The sequence below is a fragment of the Corythoichthys intestinalis genome, chromosome 11 (genome assembly GCF_030265065.1).
Source record: "Corythoichthys intestinalis isolate RoL2023-P3 chromosome 11, ASM3026506v1, whole genome shotgun sequence".
Taxonomy (NCBI): domain Eukaryota; kingdom Metazoa; phylum Chordata; class Actinopteri; order Syngnathiformes; family Syngnathidae; genus Corythoichthys; species Corythoichthys intestinalis.
This window is the reverse complement of record NC_080405.1, coordinates 5042501-5057500: the sequence shown is the minus strand read 5'-3', so window position 1 is coordinate 5057500 and position 15000 is coordinate 5042501. Positions and strand designations below refer to the sequence as shown.

Below are 15000 nucleotides of genomic sequence, written 5' to 3'. Positions count from 1 at the left end.
CAGCTAACGAGGTAATCACCATCTAAAACGCACAGAGTTGGGTGAAAACGAGAGCTGCAAACTCAACCAAATGTGAGCTCCAACCACAAAACTAACAAGACAGTACATTGACCTCAGTTGATACCAACAAGATCTGTCTGTTCTTTCTTTGTCATGAAATAAACCAAAAAGCTTACAGCACCTGGTATTCCCAGGCGGTCTCCCATCCAAGTACTAACCAGGCCCGACCCTGCTTAGCTTCCGAGATCAGACGAGATCGGGCGTTCTCAGGGTAGTATGGCCGTAAGCTGGCAAAATTTGTGAAATATAGCTATACAAAAGGCGAAGGAGATCTGTTCTGGTACAAAAGACGAACCAGTTCAGTTCAGTTCAGTCAGGTTCCCTGAGGGAAATTAGATTTCAAGTGGTCTGGTCATCTCGTGCTGTCAATGGCAGCTAACGAGGTAATCACCATTTAAAACGCACAGAGTTGGGTGAAAACGAGAGCTGCAAACTCAACCCAATGTGAGCTCCAACCACAAAACTAACAAGACAGTACATTGACCTCAGTTGATACCAACAAGATCTGTCTGTTCTTTCTTTGTCATGAAATAAACCAAAAAGCTTAAAGCACCTGGTATTCCCAGGCGGTCTCCCATCCAAGTACTAACCAGGCCCGACCCTGCTTAGCTTCCGAGATCAGACGAGATCGGGCGTTCTCAGGGTAGTATGGCCGTAAGCTGGCAAAGCTTGTGAAATATAGCTATACAAAAGGCGAAGGAGATCTGTTCTGGTACAAAAGATGAACCAGTTCAGTAAGGTTCCCTGAGTGAAATTAGGTTTCAAGTGGTCTGGTCATCTCGTGCTGTCAATGGCAGCTAACGAGGTAATCACCATCTAAAACGCACAGAGTTGGGTGAAAACGAGAGCTGCAAACTCAACCCGACGTGAGCTCCAACCACAAAACTAACAAGACAGTACATCGACCTCAGTTGATACCAACAAGATCTGTCTGTTCTTTCTTTGTCATGAAATAAACCAAAAAGCTTACAGCACCTGGTATTCCCAGGCGGTCTCCCATCCAAGTACTAACCAGGCCCGACCCTGCTTAGCTTCCGAGATCAGACGAGATCGGGCGTTCTCAGGGTAGTATGGCCGTAAGCTGGCAAAACTTGTGAAATATAGCTATACAAAAGGCGAAGGAGATCTGTTCTGGTACAAAAGATGAACCAGTTCAGTCAGGTTCCCTGAGTGAAATTAGGTTTCAAGTGGTCTGGTCATCTCGTGCTGTCAATGGCAGCTAACGAGGTAATCACCATTTAAAACGCACAGAGTTGGGTGAAAACGAGAGCTGCAAACTCAACCCAATGTGAGCTCCAACCACAAAACTAACAAGACAATACATTGACCTCAGTTGATACCAACAAGATCTGTCTGTTCTTTCTTTGTCATGAAATAAACCAAAAAGCTTACAGCACCTGGTATTCCCAGGCGGTCTCCCATCCAAGTACTAACCAGGCCCGACCATGCTTAGCTTCCGAGATCAGACGAGATCGGGCGTTCTCAGGGTAGTATGGCCGTAAGCTGGCAAAGGTTGTGAAATATAGCTATACAAAAGGCGAAGGAGATCTGTTCTGGTACAAAAGACGAACCAGTTCAGTTCAGTTCAGTCAGGTTCCCTGAGGGAAGTTAGGTTTCAAGTGATCTGGTCATCTCGTGCTGTCAATGGCAGCTAACGAGGTAATCACCATTTAAAACGCACAGAGTTGGGTGAAAACGAGAGCTGCAAACTCAACCTAATGTGAGCTCCAACCACAAAACTAACAAGACAGTACATTGACCAGGGTTGATACAAACAAGATCTGTCTGTTCTTTCTTTGTCATGAAATAAACCAAAAAGCTTACAGCACCTGGTATTCCCAGGCGGTCTCCAATCCAAGTACTAACCAGCCCGACCCTGCTTAGCTTCCGAGATCAGACGAGATCGGGCGTTCTCAGGGTAGTATGGCCGTAAGCTGGCAAAGGTTGTGAAATATAGCTATACAAAAGGCGAAGGAGATCTGTTCTGGTACAAAAGATGAACCAGTTCAGTAAGGTTCCCTGAGTGAAATTAGGTTTCAAGTGGTCTGGTCATCTCGTGCTGTCAATGGCAGCTAACGAGGTAATCACCATTTAAAACGCACAGAGTTGGGTGAAAACGAGAGCTGCAAACTCAACCCGATGTGAGCTCCAACCACAAAACTAACAAGACAGTACATCGACCTCAGTTGATACCAACAAGATCTGTCTGTTCTTTCTTTTTAATGAAATAAACCAAAAAGCTTACAGCACCTGGTATTCCCAGGCGGTCTCCCATCCAAGTACTAACCAGGCCCGACCCTGCTTAGCTTCCGAGATCAGACGAGATCGGGGGTTCTCAGGGTAGTATGGCCGTAAGCTGGCAAAGCTTGTGAAATATCGCTATACAAAAGGCGAAGGAGATCTGTTCTGGTACAAAAGACGAACCAGTTCAGTTCAGTCAGGTTCCCTGAGGGAAGTTAGGTTTCAAGTGGTCTGGTCATCTCGTGCTGTCAATGGCAGCTAACGAGGTAATCACCATCTAAAACGCACAGAGTTGGGTGAAAACGAGAGCTGCAAACTCAACCAAATGTGAGCTCCAACCACAAAACTAACAAGACAGTACATTGACCTCAGTTGATACCAACAAGATCTGTCTGTTCTTTCTTTGTCATGAAATAAACCAAAAAGCTTACAGCACCTGGTATTCCCAGGCGGTCTCCCATCCAAGTACTAACCAGGCCCGACCCTGCTTTGCTTCCGAGATCAGACGAGATCGGGCGTTCTCAGGGTAGTATGGCCGTAAGCTAGCAAAATTTGTGAAATATAGCTATACAAAAGGCGAAAGAGATCTGTTCTGGTACAAAAGATGAACCAGTTCAGTAAGGTTCCCTGAGTGAAATTAGGTTTCAAGTGGTCTGGTCATCTCGTGCTGTCAATGGCAGCTAACGAGGTAATCACCATTTAAAACGCACAGAGTTGGGTGAAAACGAGAGCTGCAAACTCAACCCGATGTGAGCTCCAACCACAAAACTAACAAGACAGTACATCGACCTCAGTTGATACCAACAAGATCTGTCTGTTCTTTCTTTTTAATGAAATAAACCAAAAAGCTTACAGCACCTGGTATTCCCAGGCGGTCTCCCATCCAAGTACTAACCAGGCCCGACCATGCTTAGCTTCCGAGATCAGACGAGATCGGGCGTTCTCAGGGTAGTATGGCCGTAAGCTGGCAAAATTTGTGAAATATAGCTATACAAAAGGCGAAGGAGATCTGTTCTGGTACAAAAGATGAACCAGTTCAGTCAGGTTCCCTGAGTGAAATTAGGTTTCAAGTGGTCTGGTCATCTCGTGCTGTCAATGGCAGCTAACGAGGTAATCACCATTTAAAACGCACAGAGTTGGGTGAAAACGAGAGCTGCAAACTCAACCCAATGTGAGCTCCAACCACAAAACTAACAAGACAATACATTGACCTCAGTTGATACCAACAAGATCTGTCTGTTCTTTCTTTGTCATGAAATAAACCAAAAAGCTTACAGCACCTGGTATTCCCAGGCGGTCTCCCATCCAAGTACTAACCAGGCCCGACCATGCTTAGCTTCCGAGATCAGACGAGATCGGGCGTTCTCAGGGTAGTATGGCCGTAAGCTGGCAAAGGTTGTGAAATATAGCTATACAAAAGGCGAAGGAGATCTGTTCTGGTACAAAAGACGAACCAGTTCAGTTCAGTTCAGTCAGGTTCCCTGAGGGAAGTTAGGTTTCAAGTGATCTGGTCATCTCGTGCTGTCAATGGCAGCTAACGAGGTAATCACCATTTAAAACGCACAGAGTTGGGTGAAAACGAGAGCTGCAAACTCAACCTAATGTGAGCTCCAACCACAAAACTAACAAGACAGTACATTGACCAGGGTTGATACAAACAAGATCTGTCTGTTCTTTCTTTGTCATGAAATAAACCAAAAAGCTTACAGCACCTGGTATTCCCAGGCGGTCTCCAATCCAAGTACTAACCAGCCCGACCCTGCTTAGCTTCCGAGATCAGACGAGATCGGGCGTTCTCAGGGTAGTATGGCCGTAAGCTGGCAAAGGTTGTGAAATATAGCTATACAAAAGGCGAAGGAGATCTGTTCTGGTACAAAAGATGAACCAGTTCAGTAAGGTTCCCTGAGTGAAATTAGGTTTCAAGTGGTCTGGTCATCTCGTGCTGTCAATGGCAGCTAACGAGGTAATCACCATTTAAAACGCACAGAGTTGGGTGAAAACGAGAGCTGCAAACTCAACCCGATGTGAGCTCCAACCACAAAACTAACAAGACAGTACATCGACCTCAGTTGATACCAACAAGATCTGTCTGTTCTTTCTTTTTAATGAAATAAACCAAAAAGCTTACAGCACCTGGTATTCCCAGGCGGTCTCCCATCCAAGTACTAACCAGGCCCGACCCTGCTTAGCTTCCGAGATCAGACGAGATCGGGGGTTCTCAGGGTAGTATGGCCGTAAGCTGGCAAAGCTTGTGAAATATCGCTATACAAAAGGCGAAGGAGATCTGTTCTGGTACAAAAGACGAACCAGTTCAGTTCAGTCAGGTTCCCTGAGGGAAGTTAGGTTTCAAGTGGTCTGGTCATCTCGTGCTGTCAATGGCAGCTAACGAGGTAATCACCATCTAAAACGCACAGAGTTGGGTGAAAACGAGAGCTGCAAACTCAACCAAATGTGAGCTCCAACCACAAAACTAACAAGACAGTACATTGACCTCAGTTGATACCAACAAGATCTGTCTGTTCTTTCTTTGTCATGAAATAAACCAAAAAGCTTACAGCACCTGGTATTCCCAGGCGGTCTCCCATCCAAGTACTAACCAGGCCCGACCCTGCTTTGCTTCCGAGATCAGACGAGATCGGGCGTTCTCAGGGTAGTATGGCCGTAAGCTAGCAAAATTTGTGAAATATAGCTATACAAAAGGCGAAAGAGATCTGTTCTGGTACAAAAGATGAACCAGTTCAGTAAGGTTCCCTGAGTGAAATTAGGTTTCAAGTGGTCTGGTCATCTCGTGCTGTCAATGGCAGCTAACGAGGTAATCACCATTTAAAACGCACAGAGTTGGGTGAAAACGAGAGCTGCAAACTCAACCCGATGTGAGCTCCAACCACAAAACTAACAAGACAGTACATCGACCTCAGTTGATACCAACAAGATCTGTCTGTTCTTTCTTTTTAATGAAATAAACCAAAAAGCTTACAGCACCTGGTATTCCCAGGCGGTCTCCCATCCAAGTACTAACCAGGCCCGACCATGCTTAGCTTCCGAGATCAGACGAGATCGGGCGTTCTCAGGGTAGTATGGCCGTAAGCTGGCAAAATTTGTGAAATATAGCTATACAAAAGGCGAAGGAGATCTGTTCTGGTACAAAAGACGAACCAGTTCAGTTCAGTTCAGTCAGGTTCCCTGAGGGAAGTTAGGTTTCAAGTGGTCTGGTCATCTCGTGCTGTCAATGGCAGCTAACGAGGTAATCACCATCTAAAACGCACAGAGTTGGGTGAAAACGAGAGCTGCAAACTCAACCAAATGTGAGCTCCAACCACAAAACTAACAAGACAGTACATTGACCTCAGTTGATACCAACAAGATCTGTCTGTTCTTTCTTTGTCATGAAATAAACCAAAAAGCTTACAGCACCTGGTATTCCCAGGCGGTCTCCCATCCAAGTACTAACCAGGCCCGACCCTGCTTAGCTTCCGAGATCAGACGAGATCGGGCGTTCTCAGGGTAGTATGGCCGTAAGCTGGCAAAATTTGTGAAATATAGCTATACAAAAGGCGAAGGAGATGTGTTCTGGTACAAAAGACGAACCAGTTCAGTTCAGTTCAGTCAGGTTCCCTGAGGGAAATTAGATTTCAAGTGGTCTGGTCATCTCGTGCTGTCAATGGCAGCTAACGAGGTAATCACCATTTAAAACGCACAGAGTTGGGTGAAAACGAGAGCTGCAAACTCAACCCAATGTGAGCTCCAACCACAAAACTAACAAGACAGTACATTGACCAGGGTTGATACCAACAAGATCTGTCTGTTCTTTCTTTGTCATGAAATAAACCAAAAAGCTTACAGCACCTGGTATTCCCAGGCGGTCTCCCATCCAAGTACTAACCAGGCCCGACCCTGCTTAGCTTCCGAGATCAGACAAGATCTGGCGTTCTCAGGGTAGTATGGCCGTAAGCTGGCAAAACTTGTGAAATATAGCAAAACAAAAGGCGAAGGAGATCTGTTCTGGTACAAAAGATGAACCAGTTCAGTAAGGTTCCCTGAGTGAAATTAGGTTTCAAGTGGTCTGGTCATCTCGTGCTGTCAATGGCAGCTAACGAGGTAATCACCATTTAAAACGCACAGAGTTGGGTGAAAAAGAGAGCTGCAAACTCAACCCGATGTGAGCTCCAACCACAAAACTAACAAGACAATATATTGACCTCAGTTGATACCAACAAGATCTGTCTGTTCTTTCTTTGTCATGAAATAAACCAAAACGCTTACAGCATCTGGTATTCCCAGGCGGTCTCCCATCCTAGTACTAACCAGGTCCGACCCTGCTTAGCTTCCGAGATCAGATGAGATCGGGCGTTCTCAGGGTAGTATGGCCGTAAGCTGGCAAAGCTTGTGAAATATCGCTATACAAAAGGCGAAGGAGATCTGATCGGGCGTTCTCAGGGTAGTATGGCCGTAAGCTGGCAAAACTTGTGAAATATAGCTATACAAAGGGGAATGAGATCTGTTCTGGTACAAAAGACGAACCAGTTCACTTCAGTTCAGTTCAGTAAGGTTCCCTGAGGGAAATTAGGTTTCAAGTGGTCTGGTCATCTCGTGCTGTCAATGGCAGCTAACGAGGTAATCACCATTTAAAACGCACAGAGTTGGGTGAAAACGAGAGCTGCAAACTCAACCCGATGTGAGCTCCAACCACAAAACTAACAAGACAGTACATCGACCTCAGTTGATACCAACAAGATCTGTCTGTTCTTTCTTTGTCATGAAATAAACCAAAAAGCTTACAGCACCTGGTATTCCCAGGCGGTCTCCCATCCAAGTACTAACCAGGCCCGACCATGCTTAGCTTCCGAGATCAGACGAGATCGGGCGTTCTCAGGGTAGTATGGCCGTAAGCTGGCAAAATTTGTGAAATATAGCTATACAAAAGGCGAAGGAGATGTGTTCTGGTACAAAAGACGAACCAGTTCAGTTCAGTTCAGTCAGGTTCCCTGAGGGAAATTAGATTTCAAGTGGTCTGGTCATCTCGTGCTGTCAATGGCAGCTAACGAGGTAATCACCATTTAAAACGCACAGAGTTGGGTGAAAACGAGAGCTGCAAACTCAACCCAATGTGAGCTCCAACCACAAAACTAACAAGACAGTACATTGACCAGGGTTGATACCAACAAGATCTGTCTGTTCTTTCTTTGTCATGAAATAAACCAAAAAGCTTACAGCACCTGGTATTCCCAGGCGGTCTCCCATCCAAGTACTAACCAGGCCCGACCCTGCTTAGCTTCCGAGATCAGACAAGATCGGGCGTTATCAGTGTAGTATGGCCGTAAGCTGGCAAAACTTGTGAAATATAGCTATACAAAAGGCGAAGGAGATCTGTTCTGGTACAAAAGATGAACCAGTTCAGTAAGGTTCCCTGAGTGAAATTAGGTTTCAAGTGGTCTGGTCATCTCGTGCTGTCAATGGCAGCTAACGAGGTAATCACCATTTAAAACGCACAGAGTTGGGTGAAAACGAGAGCTGCAAACTCAACCCGATGTGAGCTCCAACCACAAAACTAACAAGACAATATATTGACCTCAGTTGATACCAACAAGATCTGTCTGTTCTTTCTTTGTCATGAAATAAACCAAAACGCTTACAGCACCTGGTATTCCCAGGCGGTCTCCCATCCAAGTACTAACCAGGCCCGACCCTGCTTAGCTTCCGAGATCAGATGAGATCGGGCGTTCTCAGGGTAGTATGGCCGTAAGCTGGCAAAGCTTGTGAAATATCGCTATACAAAAGGCGAAGGAGATCTGATCGGGCGTTCTCAGGGTAGTATGGCCGTAAGCTGGCAAAACTTGTGAAATATAGCTATACAAAGGGGAATGAGATCTGTTCTGGTACAAAAGACGAACCAGTTCACTTCAGTTCAGTTCAGTAAGGTTCCCTGAGGGAAATTAGGTTTCAAGTGGTCTGGTCATCTCGTGCTGTCAATGGCAGCTAACGAGGTAATCACCATTTAAAACGCACAGAGTTGGGTGAAAACGAGAGCTGCAAACTCAACCCGATGTGAGCTCCAACCACAAAACTAACAAGACAGTACATCGACCTCAGTTGATACCAACAAGATCTGTCTGTTCTTTCTTTGTCATGAAATTAACCAAAAAGCTTACAGCACCTGGTATTCCCAGGCGGTCTCCCATCCAAGTACTAACCAGGCCCGACCATGCTTAGCTTCCGAGATCAGACGAGATCGGGCGTTCTCAGGGTAGTATGGCCGTAAGCTGGCAAAATTTGTGAAATATAGCTATACAAAAGGCGAAGGAGATCTGTTCTGGTACAAAAGACGAACCAGTTCAGTTCAGTTCAGTCAGGTTCCCTGAGGGAAGTTAGGTTTCAAGTGGTCTGGTCATCTCGTGCTGTCAATGGCAGCTAACGAGGTAATCACCATCTAAAACGCACAGAGTTGGGTGAAAACGAGAGCTGCAAACTCAACCAAATGTGAGCTCCAACCACAAAACTAACAAGACAGTACATTGACCTCAGTTGATACCAACAAGATCTGTCTGTTCTTTCTTTGTCATGAAATAAACCAAAAAGCTTACAGCACCTGGTATTCCCAGGCGGTCTCCCATCCAAGTACTAACCAGGCCCGACCCTGCTTAGCTTCCGAGATCAGACGAGATCGGGCGTTCTCAGGGTAGTATGGCCGTAAGCTGGCAAAATTTGTGAAATATAGCTATACAAAAGGCGAAGGAGATCTGTTCTGGTACAAAAGACGAACCAGTTCAGTTCAGTTCAGTCAGGTTCCCTGAGGGAAATTAGATTTCAAGTGGTCTGGTCATCTCGTGCTGTCAATGGCAGCTAACGAGGTAATCACCATTTAAAACGCACAGAGTTGGGTGAAAACGAGAGCTGCAAACTCAACCCAATGTGAGCTCCAACCACAAAACTAACAAGACAGTACATTGACCTCAGTTGATACCAACAAGATCTGTCTGTTCTTTCTTTGTCATGAAATAAACCAAAAAGCTTAAAGCACCTGGTATTCCCAGGCGGTCTCCCATCCAAGTACTAACCAGGCCCGACCCTGCTTAGCTTCCGAGATCAGACGAGATCGGGCGTTCTCAGGGTAGTATGGCCGTAAGCTGGCAAAGCTTGTGAAATATCGCTATACAAAAGGCGAAGGAGATCTGATCGGGCGTTCTCAGGGTAGTATGGCCGTAAGCTGGCAAAACTTGTGAAATATAGCTATACAAAGGGGAATGAGATCTGTTCTGGTACAAAAGACGAACCAGTTCACTTCAGTTCAGTTCAGTAAGGTTCCCTGAGGGAAATTAGGTTTCAAGTGGTCTGGTCATCTCGTGCTGTCAATGGCAGCTAACGAGGTAATCACCATTTAAAACGCACAGAGTTGGGTGAAAACGATAGCTGCAAACTCAACCCAATGTGAGCTCCAACCACAAAACTAACAAGACAATACATTGACCTCAGTTGATACCAACAAGATCTGCCTGTTCTTTCTTTGTCATGAAATAAACCAAAAAGCTTACAGCACCTGGTATTCCCAGGCGGTCTCCCATCCAAGTACTAACCAGGCCCGACCCTTCTTAGCTTCCGAGATCAGACGAGATCGGGCGTTCTCAGGGTTGTATGGCCGTAAGCTGGCAAAATTTGTGAAATATAGCTATACAAAAGGCGAAGGAGATCTGTTCTGGTACAAAAGACGAACCAGTTCAGTTCAGTTCAGTCAGGTTCCCTGAGGGAAGTTAGGTTTCAAGTGGTCTGGTCATCTCGTGCTGTCAATGGCAGCTAACGAGGTAATCACCATTTAAAACGCACAGAGTTGGGTGAAACGAGAGCTGCAAACTCAACCCAATGTGAGCTCCAACCACAAAACTAACAAGACAGTACATTGACCAGGGTTGATACCAACAAGATCTGTCTGTTCTTTCTTTGTCATGAAATAAACCAAAAAGCTTACAGCACCTGGTATTCCCAGGCGGTCTCCCATCCAAGTACTAACCAGGCCCGACCCTGCTTAGCTTCCGAGATCAGACAAGATCGGGCGTTCTCAGGGTAGTATGGCCGTAAGCTGGCAAAACTTGTGAAATATAGCTATACAAAAGGCGAAGGAGATCTGTTCTGGTACAAAAGATGAACCAGTTCAGTCAGGTTCCCTGAGGGAAATTAGGTTTCAAGTGGTCTGGTCATCTCGTGCTGTCAATGGCAGCTAACGAGGTAATCACCATTTAAAACGCACAGAGTTGGGTGAAAACGAGAGCTGCAAACTCAACCCAATGTGAGCTCCAACCACAAAACTAACAAGACAATACATTGACCTCAGTTGATACCAACAAGATCTGTCTGTTCTTTCTTTGTCATGAAATAAACCAAAAAGCTTACAGCACCTGGTATTCCCAGGCGGTCTCCCATCCAAGTACTAACCAGGCCCGACCATGCTTAGCTTCCGAGATCAGACGAGATCGGGCGTTCTCAGGGTAGTATGGCCGTAAGCTGGCAAAGGTTGTGAAATATAGCTATACAAAAGGCGAAGGAGATCTGTTCTGGTACAAAAGACGAACCAGTTCAGTTCAGTTCAGTCAGGTTCCCTGAGGGAAGTTAGGTTTCAAGTGATCTGGTCATCTCGTGCTGTCAATGGCAGCTAACGAGGTAATCACCATTTAAAACGCACAGAGTTGGGTGAAAACGAGAGCTGCAAACTCAACCTAATGTGAGCTCCAACCACAAAACTAACAAGACAGTACATTGACCAGGGTTGATACCAACAAGATCTGTCTGTTCTTTCTTTGTCATGAAATAAACCAAAAAGCTTACAGCACCTGGTATTCCCAGGCGGTCTCCAATCCAAGTACTAACCAGGCCCGACCCTGCTTAGCTTCCGAGATCAGACGAGATCGGGCGTTCTCAGGGTAGTATGGCCGTAAGCTGGCAAAGGTTGTGAAATATAGCTATACAAAAGGCGAAGGAGATCTGTTCTGGTACAAAAGATGAACCAGTTCAGTAAGGTTCCCTGAGTGAAATTAGGTTTCAAGTGGTCTGGTCATCTCGTGCTGTCAATGGCAGCTAACGAGGTAATCACCATTTAAAACGCACAGAGTTGGGTGAAAACGAGAGCTGCAAACTCAACCCGATGTGAGCTCCAACCACAAAACTAACAAGACAGTACATCGACCTCAGTTGATACCAACAAGATCTGTCTGTTCTTTCTTTTTAATGAAATAAACCAAAAAGCTTACAGCACCTGGTATTCCCAGGCGGTCTCCCATCCAAGTACTAACCAGGCCCGACCCTGCTTAGCTTCCGAGATCAGACGAGATCGGGCGTTCTCAGGGTAGTATGGCCGTAAGCTGGCAAAGCTTGTGAAATATCGCTATACAAAAGGCGAAGGAGATCTGATCGGGCGTTCTCAGGGTAGTATGGCCGTAAGCTGGCAAAATTTGTGAAATATAGCTATACAAAAGGCGAAGGAGATCTGTTCTGGTACAAAAGACGAACCAGTTCAGTTCAGTTCAGTCAGGTTCCCTGAGGAAAGTTAGGTTTCAAGTGGTCTGGTCATCTCGTGCTGTCAATGGCAGCTAACGAGGTAATCACCATCTAAAACGCACAGAGTTGGGTGACAACGAGAGCTGCAAACTCAACCAAATGTGAGCTCCAACCACAAAACTAACAAGACAGTACATTGACCTCAGTTGATACCAATAAGATCTGTCTGTTCTTTCTTTGTCATGAAATAAACCAAAAAGCTTACAGCACCTGGTATTCCCAGGCGGTCTCCCATCCAAGTACTAACCAGGCCCGACCCTGCTTAGCTTCCGAGATCAGACGAGATCGGGCGTTCTCAGGGTAGTATGGCCGTAAGCTGGCAAAATTTGTGAAATATAGCTATACAAAAGGCGAAGGAGATGTGTTCTGGTACAAAAGACGAACCAGTTCAGTTCAGTTCAGTCAGGTTCCCTGAGGGAAATTAGATTTCAAGTGGTCTGGTCATCTCGTGCTGTCAATGGCAGCTAACGAGGTAATCACCATTTAAAACGCACAGAGTTGGGTGAAAACGAGAGCTGCAAACTCAACCCGATGTGAGCTCCAACCACAAAACTAACAAGACAATACATCGACCTCAGTTGATACCAACAAGATCTGTCTGTTCTTTCTTTTTAATGAAATAAACCAAAAAGCTTACAGCACCTGGTATTCCCAGGCGGTCTCCCATCCAAGTACTAACCAGGCCCGACCATGCTTAGCTTCCGAGATCAGACGAGATCGGGCGTTCTCAGGGTAGTATGGCCGTAAGCTGGCAAAATTTGTGAAATATAGCTATACAAAAGGCGAAGGAGATCTGTTCTGGTACAAAAGACGAACCAGTTCAGTTCAGTTCAGTCAGGTTCCCTGAGGGAAGTTAGGTTTCAAGTGGTCTGGTCATCTCGTGCTGTCAATGGCAGCTAACGAGGTAATCACCATCTAAAACGCACAGAGTTGGGTGAAAACGAGAGCTGCAAACTCAACCAAATGTGAGCTCCAACCACAAAACTAACAAGACAGTACATTGACCTCAGTTGATACCAACAAGATCTGTCTGTTCTTTCTTTGTCATGAAATAAACCAAAAAGCTTACAGCACCTGGTATTCCCAGGCGGTCTCCCATCCAAGTACTAACCAGGCCCGACCCTGCTTAGCTTCCGAGATCAGACGAGATCGGGCGTTCTCAGGGTAGTATGGCCGTAAGCTGGCAAAACTTGTGAAATATAGCTATACAAAGGGGAATGAGATCTGTTCTGGTACAAAAGACGAACCAGTTCATTTCAGTTCAGTTCAGTAAGGTTCCCTGAGGGAAATTAGGTTTCAAATGGTCTGGTCATCTCCTGCTGTCAATGGCAGCTAACGAGGTAATCACCATTTAAAACGCACAGAGTTGGGTGAAAACGATAGCTGCAAACTCAACCCAATGTGAGCTCCAACCACAAAACTAACAAGACAATACATTGACCTCAGTTGATACCAACAAGATCTGCCTGTTCTTTCTTTGTCATGAAATAAACCAAAAAGCTTACAGCACCTGGTATTCCCAGGCGGTCTCCCATCCAAGTACTAACCAGGCCCGACCCTTCTTAGCTTCCGAGATCAGACGAGATCGGGCGTTCTCAGGGTAGTATGGCCGTAAGCTGGCAAAATTTGTGAAATATAGCTATACAAAAGGCGAAGGAGATCTGTTCTGGTACAAAAGACGAACCAGTTCAGTTCAGTTCAGTCAGGTTCCCTGAGGGAAGTTAGGTTTCAAGTGGTCTGGTCATCTCGTGCTGTCAATGGCAGCTAACGAGGTAATCACCATTTAAAACGCACAGAGTTGGGTGAAACGAGAGCTGCAAACTCAACCCAATGTGAGCTCCAACCACAAAACTAACAAGACAGTACATTGACCAGGGTTGATACCAACAAGATCTGTCTGTTCTTTCTTTGTCATGAAATAAACCAAAAAGCTTACAGCACCTGGTATTCCCAGGCGGTCTCCCATCCAAGTACTAACCAGGCCCGACCATGCTTAGCTTCCGAGATCAGACAAGATCGGGCGTTCTCAGGGTAGTATGGCCGTAAGCTGGCAAAACTTGTGAAATATAGCTATACAAAAGGCGAAGGAGATCTGTTCTGGTACAAAAGATGAACCAGTTCAGTAAGGTTCCCTGAGGGAAATTAGGTTTCAAGTGGTCTGGTCATCTCGTGCTGTCAATGGCAGCTAACGAGGTAATCACCATTTAAAACGCACAGAGTTGGGTGAAAACGAGAGCTGCAAACTCAACCCAATGTGAGCTCCAACCACAAAACTAACAAGACAATACATTGACCTCAGTTGATACCAACAAGATCTGTCTGTTCTTTCTTTGTCATGAAATAAACCAAAAAGCTTACAGCACCTGGTATTCCCAGGCGGTCTCCCATCCAAGTACTAACCAGGCCCGACCATGCTTAGCTTCCGAGATCAGACGAGATCGGGCGTTCTCAGGGTAGTATGGCCGTAAGCTGGCAAAGGTTGTGAAATATAGCTATACAAAAGGCGAAGGAGATCTGTTCTGGTACAAAAGACGAACCAGTTCAGTTCAGTTCAGTCAGGTTCCCTGAGGGAAGTTAGGTTTCAAGTGATCTGGTCATCTCGTGCTGTCAATGGCAGCTAACGAGGTAATCACCATTTAAAACGCACAGAGTTGGGTGAAAACGAGAGCTGCAAACTCAACCTAATGTGAGCTCCAACCACAAAACTAACAAGACAGTACATTGACCAGGGTTGATACCAACAAGATCTGTCTGTTCTTTCTTTGTCATGAAATAAACCAAAAAGCTTACAGCACCTGGTATTCCCAGGCAGTCTCCAATCCAAGTACTAACCAGGCCCGACCCTGCTTAGCTTCCGAGATCAGACGAGATCGGGCGTTCTCAGGGTAGTATGGCCGTAAGCTGGCAAAGGTTGTGAAATATAGCTATACAAAATGCGAAGGAGATCTGTTCTGGTACAAAAGATGAACCAGTTCAGTAAGGTTCCCTGAGTGAAATTAGGTTTCAAGTGGTCTGGTCATCTCGTGCTGTCAATGGCAGCTAACGAGGTAATCACCATTTAAAACGCACAGAGTTGGGTGAAAACGAGAGCTGCAAACTCAACCCGATGTGAGCTCCAACCACAAAACTAACAAGACAGTACATCGACCTCAGTTG

At 45.7% G+C, this 15000-nt stretch overlaps 34 non-coding genes across 34 annotated transcripts; all 34 read right to left on the bottom strand.

Annotated features, from left to right (window-relative positions):
* Positions 1-169: 169 nt before the first annotated feature.
* Positions 170-288, bottom strand: LOC130925827 (5S ribosomal RNA). Its single transcript, XR_009065858.1, has one exon. It is a non-coding gene; the product is annotated as a 5S ribosomal RNA (ribosomal RNA).
* A 313-nt stretch (positions 289-601) lies between these two features.
* On the bottom strand, positions 602-720 carry LOC130925169 (5S ribosomal RNA). The gene has a single exon (XR_009065457.1). It is a non-coding gene; the product is annotated as a 5S ribosomal RNA (ribosomal RNA).
* A 303-nt stretch (positions 721-1023) lies between these two features.
* LOC130925825 (5S ribosomal RNA) lies at positions 1024-1142 on the bottom strand. The gene has a single exon (XR_009065856.1). It is a non-coding gene; the product is annotated as a 5S ribosomal RNA (ribosomal RNA).
* Positions 1143-1445: 303 nt separating this feature from the next.
* On the bottom strand, positions 1446-1564 carry LOC130924876 (5S ribosomal RNA). The gene has a single exon (XR_009065174.1). It is a non-coding gene; the product is annotated as a 5S ribosomal RNA (ribosomal RNA).
* A 313-nt stretch (positions 1565-1877) lies between these two features.
* LOC130925529 (5S ribosomal RNA) lies at positions 1878-1995 on the bottom strand. The gene has a single exon (XR_009065804.1). It is a non-coding gene; the product is annotated as a 5S ribosomal RNA (ribosomal RNA).
* Positions 1996-2298: 303 nt separating this feature from the next.
* Positions 2299-2417, bottom strand: LOC130924612 (5S ribosomal RNA). The gene has a single exon (XR_009064914.1). It is a non-coding gene; the product is annotated as a 5S ribosomal RNA (ribosomal RNA).
* A 308-nt stretch (positions 2418-2725) lies between these two features.
* LOC130924756 (5S ribosomal RNA) lies at positions 2726-2844 on the bottom strand. The gene has a single exon (XR_009065055.1). It is a non-coding gene; the product is annotated as a 5S ribosomal RNA (ribosomal RNA).
* Positions 2845-3147: 303 nt separating this feature from the next.
* LOC130924875 (5S ribosomal RNA) lies at positions 3148-3266 on the bottom strand. The gene has a single exon (XR_009065173.1). It is a non-coding gene; the product is annotated as a 5S ribosomal RNA (ribosomal RNA).
* A 303-nt stretch (positions 3267-3569) lies between these two features.
* LOC130924873 (5S ribosomal RNA) lies at positions 3570-3688 on the bottom strand. Its single transcript, XR_009065171.1, has one exon. It is a non-coding gene; the product is annotated as a 5S ribosomal RNA (ribosomal RNA).
* Positions 3689-4001: 313 nt separating this feature from the next.
* On the bottom strand, positions 4002-4119 carry LOC130925528 (5S ribosomal RNA). The gene has a single exon (XR_009065803.1). It is a non-coding gene; the product is annotated as a 5S ribosomal RNA (ribosomal RNA).
* Positions 4120-4422: 303 nt separating this feature from the next.
* Positions 4423-4541, bottom strand: LOC130924611 (5S ribosomal RNA). The gene has a single exon (XR_009064913.1). It is a non-coding gene; the product is annotated as a 5S ribosomal RNA (ribosomal RNA).
* Positions 4542-4849: 308 nt separating this feature from the next.
* Positions 4850-4968, bottom strand: LOC130924755 (5S ribosomal RNA). Its single transcript, XR_009065054.1, has one exon. It is a non-coding gene; the product is annotated as a 5S ribosomal RNA (ribosomal RNA).
* Positions 4969-5271: 303 nt separating this feature from the next.
* Positions 5272-5390, bottom strand: LOC130924872 (5S ribosomal RNA). The gene has a single exon (XR_009065170.1). It is a non-coding gene; the product is annotated as a 5S ribosomal RNA (ribosomal RNA).
* A 313-nt stretch (positions 5391-5703) lies between these two features.
* LOC130925824 (5S ribosomal RNA) lies at positions 5704-5822 on the bottom strand. The gene has a single exon (XR_009065855.1). It is a non-coding gene; the product is annotated as a 5S ribosomal RNA (ribosomal RNA).
* A 313-nt stretch (positions 5823-6135) lies between these two features.
* Positions 6136-6254, bottom strand: LOC130925354 (5S ribosomal RNA). Its single transcript, XR_009065635.1, has one exon. It is a non-coding gene; the product is annotated as a 5S ribosomal RNA (ribosomal RNA).
* Positions 6255-6557: 303 nt separating this feature from the next.
* On the bottom strand, positions 6558-6676 carry LOC130925261 (5S ribosomal RNA). The gene has a single exon (XR_009065546.1). It is a non-coding gene; the product is annotated as a 5S ribosomal RNA (ribosomal RNA).
* A 397-nt stretch (positions 6677-7073) lies between these two features.
* Positions 7074-7192, bottom strand: LOC130924871 (5S ribosomal RNA). The gene has a single exon (XR_009065169.1). It is a non-coding gene; the product is annotated as a 5S ribosomal RNA (ribosomal RNA).
* Positions 7193-7505: 313 nt separating this feature from the next.
* LOC130925289 (5S ribosomal RNA) lies at positions 7506-7624 on the bottom strand. The gene has a single exon (XR_009065573.1). It is a non-coding gene; the product is annotated as a 5S ribosomal RNA (ribosomal RNA).
* Positions 7625-7927: 303 nt separating this feature from the next.
* LOC130926198 (5S ribosomal RNA) lies at positions 7928-8046 on the bottom strand. Its single transcript, XR_009066215.1, has one exon. It is a non-coding gene; the product is annotated as a 5S ribosomal RNA (ribosomal RNA).
* Positions 8047-8443: 397 nt separating this feature from the next.
* On the bottom strand, positions 8444-8562 carry LOC130924870 (5S ribosomal RNA). Its single transcript, XR_009065168.1, has one exon. It is a non-coding gene; the product is annotated as a 5S ribosomal RNA (ribosomal RNA).
* Positions 8563-8875: 313 nt separating this feature from the next.
* Positions 8876-8994, bottom strand: LOC130925822 (5S ribosomal RNA). Its single transcript, XR_009065854.1, has one exon. It is a non-coding gene; the product is annotated as a 5S ribosomal RNA (ribosomal RNA).
* A 313-nt stretch (positions 8995-9307) lies between these two features.
* LOC130925168 (5S ribosomal RNA) lies at positions 9308-9426 on the bottom strand. The gene has a single exon (XR_009065456.1). It is a non-coding gene; the product is annotated as a 5S ribosomal RNA (ribosomal RNA).
* A 397-nt stretch (positions 9427-9823) lies between these two features.
* Positions 9824-9942, bottom strand: LOC130925309 (5S ribosomal RNA). The gene has a single exon (XR_009065592.1). It is a non-coding gene; the product is annotated as a 5S ribosomal RNA (ribosomal RNA).
* Positions 9943-10254: 312 nt separating this feature from the next.
* Positions 10255-10373, bottom strand: LOC130924941 (5S ribosomal RNA). The gene has a single exon (XR_009065236.1). It is a non-coding gene; the product is annotated as a 5S ribosomal RNA (ribosomal RNA).
* A 303-nt stretch (positions 10374-10676) lies between these two features.
* On the bottom strand, positions 10677-10795 carry LOC130924869 (5S ribosomal RNA). Its single transcript, XR_009065167.1, has one exon. It is a non-coding gene; the product is annotated as a 5S ribosomal RNA (ribosomal RNA).
* Positions 10796-11108: 313 nt separating this feature from the next.
* Positions 11109-11227, bottom strand: LOC130925215 (5S ribosomal RNA). Its single transcript, XR_009065502.1, has one exon. It is a non-coding gene; the product is annotated as a 5S ribosomal RNA (ribosomal RNA).
* Positions 11228-11530: 303 nt separating this feature from the next.
* Positions 11531-11649, bottom strand: LOC130925821 (5S ribosomal RNA). Its single transcript, XR_009065853.1, has one exon. It is a non-coding gene; the product is annotated as a 5S ribosomal RNA (ribosomal RNA).
* A 393-nt stretch (positions 11650-12042) lies between these two features.
* On the bottom strand, positions 12043-12161 carry LOC130925820 (5S ribosomal RNA). The gene has a single exon (XR_009065852.1). It is a non-coding gene; the product is annotated as a 5S ribosomal RNA (ribosomal RNA).
* A 313-nt stretch (positions 12162-12474) lies between these two features.
* LOC130924868 (5S ribosomal RNA) lies at positions 12475-12593 on the bottom strand. The gene has a single exon (XR_009065166.1). It is a non-coding gene; the product is annotated as a 5S ribosomal RNA (ribosomal RNA).
* Positions 12594-12906: 313 nt separating this feature from the next.
* On the bottom strand, positions 12907-13025 carry LOC130925819 (5S ribosomal RNA). Its single transcript, XR_009065851.1, has one exon. It is a non-coding gene; the product is annotated as a 5S ribosomal RNA (ribosomal RNA).
* Positions 13026-13342: 317 nt separating this feature from the next.
* LOC130924983 (5S ribosomal RNA) lies at positions 13343-13461 on the bottom strand. The gene has a single exon (XR_009065277.1). It is a non-coding gene; the product is annotated as a 5S ribosomal RNA (ribosomal RNA).
* A 312-nt stretch (positions 13462-13773) lies between these two features.
* Positions 13774-13892, bottom strand: LOC130925339 (5S ribosomal RNA). Its single transcript, XR_009065621.1, has one exon. It is a non-coding gene; the product is annotated as a 5S ribosomal RNA (ribosomal RNA).
* Positions 13893-14195: 303 nt separating this feature from the next.
* LOC130924867 (5S ribosomal RNA) lies at positions 14196-14314 on the bottom strand. The gene has a single exon (XR_009065165.1). It is a non-coding gene; the product is annotated as a 5S ribosomal RNA (ribosomal RNA).
* A 313-nt stretch (positions 14315-14627) lies between these two features.
* On the bottom strand, positions 14628-14746 carry LOC130925148 (5S ribosomal RNA). Its single transcript, XR_009065436.1, has one exon. It is a non-coding gene; the product is annotated as a 5S ribosomal RNA (ribosomal RNA).
* Positions 14747-15000: the final 254 nt, after the last annotated feature.